The sequence below is a fragment of the Alexandromys fortis genome, unplaced genomic scaffold, assembly GCF_014885135.2.
Source record: "Alexandromys fortis isolate MF-2015 unplaced genomic scaffold, M_Fortis_MF-2015_v1.1 scaffold_27, whole genome shotgun sequence".
NCBI lineage: Eukaryota > Metazoa > Chordata > Mammalia > Rodentia > Cricetidae > Alexandromys > Alexandromys fortis.
In genome coordinates, this window is record NW_026067952.1 from 677,167 (window position 1) to 680,654 (window position 3,488).

Below are 3,488 nucleotides of genomic sequence, written 5' to 3' on the forward strand. Positions count from 1 at the left end.
CACATACAGAGAGGTAGCATAGATTGTAAATCAGAGCACTCAGGAGGCTGAGGCAGGAGGATTAAAGGGTCAAGAAAACATAGTGAGATCCTGTCTTAAAGAACAAAACAAGGCAAATATGATATTGTCATGGTTCACAATGTTTTGTCTTTGTTTTTCATTTGCTGGCTAGGTGAAGTATGCAGGATAGTGCAGCTGTCCATCTCTGGGTTCCTCGCAGCTAAATAGAATCTGTCATGTAATAGTCCTTAAGTAGAGTAGAATACAGGCGACAACCACAGGTGCCACCCCCCTTACCGAACAGTGGCCAGGCCTGGGAAGTCAAATGCCTTTCACAAGTCACTGTCATCAACTGTTTGTGAGAAAAGGACCAGGCTCATGAGTAGCAGGTGGCAGGCAGGCATTTCAATACAAGCTTAGAGCCCTTCCGTTCTACCCATCCTTCTGGAACCTTAGGCTCGTCCACTTGGACCATGTGGATAACAGCGTAAAATAGAGTCAATACTAAAATCATAAAATTTAATGTGAAGCTCTATAACTTCCCTTCTGGATGCATTTTATTTTCTTATTTATCTTTTTTTAGTTTTTCTTCACTGTGTAGCCCTGGCTATCCTGGAACTTGCTCAGAAATCTACCTGCCTTTGCCACCAGTGCCCAGCCACCAAGTTTACTTTTAAACTGTATAGAAATTCAAGTAGACTTTGAGTCTTTATTCAAATAAAGATTGATTTGATGATTCAAATAAAGGTTGATTTTGATGTGTCATGCTTTAATTTATTTGCAAGGTTTTTCAGCAATAAAGTTTATAAAATAAAAAAAAATATTGCAGAGTTATAGTAAAGATTTTCAGGGGCTGAGGAGATGATGGCTCAGTGAATATAGTACTTGCAACATAAGCCTGAGGACCAGGGTTTGGATCTCTAGGACATTGTGGTACCCTGCCTGCAGGACATGGAAACAGTATCCTCAGAGCAAGCTGGCTAGCTACACTATTTTGAATGGGCAAACTCTGGTTTTAAGTGAGACACCCTGCTTCAAAACATAAGGTGGGAATGATAAAGGAAGACATGTACATCAACCTCTGAACTTGCAGATACAGCCATAACTAGCATGCACACACACACACACACACACCTGTACCCACACAATGCTACCATGTATTCAAATATGTGTGTGTGGTTTAGAGTTTTTATTGCGGTGAAGAGACACCATGACCATGGCAACTCAAGAGAGGGTTTCTCTGTGTAGCTTTGGAGCCTGTCATGGAGAACTCACTCTGTAGACCAGGCTGGCCTCAAACTCACAGTGATCCAGCTGCCTCTGTCTCCAGAGTGCTGAGATTAAAGGCGTGCGCCACCACAGTCCGGCCGATTTCATTTATTTATTTATTTATTTGGTCCCACAGCAACTCTCGTAAAGGAAAACATTTAATTGTAGTGGCTGGCTTACAGTTCAGAGGTTTAGTTCATTATCGTCATGGCAGGAAGCAGGGCACCATGCAGGCAGACATGGTGCTGGAGAAGGAGCTGAGAGTTCTTCCGTTTTGACTCACAGACAACAGGAAGTGTCTGAAACACTGGGTGTGGCCTAAGCATATATGAGACCTCAAAGCCCACCTCCACAGTGACACACTTCTTCCAACAAGGCCACACACACTCCAACAAAGTCATCTCTCCTAATAGTGCCACTCTCTTTGGGGGTATTTTCTTTCAAACCACCACAGTGTGTGCGCATATACACACATATCCATCCATACACACATACACCACATACACATATACTTACAAAAATTATTTCCAGTCTTTTTGGCTGTGAAATCCACAAACCATGATCCTGAAATACAGTGGTTAACCTGGGCAAGGCTGTCCCAAGCATCTACTTCAGTGTTCGAGATTCTTTCGTTTCTTTCTTCCTTCTTCTGAGACAGGATCTCATGTAGCCCAGGCTAGCCTCTAACTTGTTCTATAACCAAAGATGGCCTTGAATTCCTGTTCTTTCCACCTCCACTTCTGAGTGCTGGGGTTATGTGCCACCACATAGTCTAGTGCTCTGGATTTCAACCAAAGATGTTTATTCATCGAAAACGCCGAACGGCAGGATAAAATCTTTGGATTTTATTTTGCTAACTCAGCAGAAAAGAACCAGGAAAATGACTACACAGATGCTGGAATTATCTCACAAGGACTTTAAAACAATAATTGTAAAAAAATGCATCAACAAGCAACTCTGAACACTTGTAAAATAACAGAGAAGGGGTGAGGGCTGGATGATCAATGTCAGTTCATGACAAATGCTCTCCACAGGGAGCACCAGGAAGGAGCATCTTCATCTAGTAAGGACTGTGGATAAGGTTTTGCAGGTTGGGACTCTTCTCTCTTACCACAGTTATTCCATACCCACAAGAAGTCCTAGCCAGAAAAATAAAACAAGGAAACAAGAAGCATGCAGATTGTAAACGGAGGTGTGAAACTATCTCTATTAACAGGCAACGGATGTGATTCTTTTTGTAGAGGATCTCAAGGAATCTATGAAGGAGACAGTTGGACAAATTATATATATATACATATATATATACATATATATATATGAGGGCAGCAAATGTAAATCAACACACAGAAACCAATGTGCTTACAGCTACCAGAAGCATCTAGTTAGAAGCAGAAAAAAAAAAAAAAAAGAGGATATGTGTAGGTCAGAGGTCAACCTCAGGTGTCATTCTTCAGGACTTGTCCACTTTTTCCAAAAAGAGAAATGTTGGTCAAGCAGTGGTGGTGCACACCTTTAATCCCAGCACTTGGGGGCAGAGGCAGGCAGATCGCCGTGAATTTAAGGCCAGCCTGCAGCCTGCTCTACAGAGTGAGTTCTAGGACAGCCTGGGCAGTTACACAGAGAAACCCTGTCTTTAAAAGCCAAGAGAGATGGGGGGTGGGGGTGGGGAGAGAGAGAGAGGGGATTGTTGAAATGTTGATTTAATGGCAAAGCTTAGCCCACTCCAGCACCAGGATTTGCAGAGTCAAAGCAGCAGGGGCAGCTGTGAGCCTACGGAGCCTCACAAGGAAAAGAAGACAACAAGGGAGATTGACAAACTGAAGAACCCCATGGCTTCAGACCAGGTAAAACCCAGAATAGCACAGAAGAGCTGTTGTTTAAGAGATTGGGTTCAGGTTGGAGAGCTGGTTCAGCGGTTAAGAGCACTGTTGTTCTTCTAGAGACCCTGAGTTCAATTTCCAGAAACCATACATATGGTGGCTCACAACTATCTAGAATAGGGTCTGCTGTTCTCTTCTGGCATGCAGGTATACATGCAGAACACTCAGAGAGAGAAGAGAGAAGAGAGAGGAGAGAGGAGAGAGGAGAGAGGAGAGAGAGAGAGAGAGAGAGAGAGAGAGAGAGAGAGAGAGAGGAGAGAGAGAAGAGAGAGAGAGAGAAGAGAGAAGAGAGAGAGGAGAGAGAGAGGAGAGAGGAGAGAGAGAGGAGAGAGGAGAGAG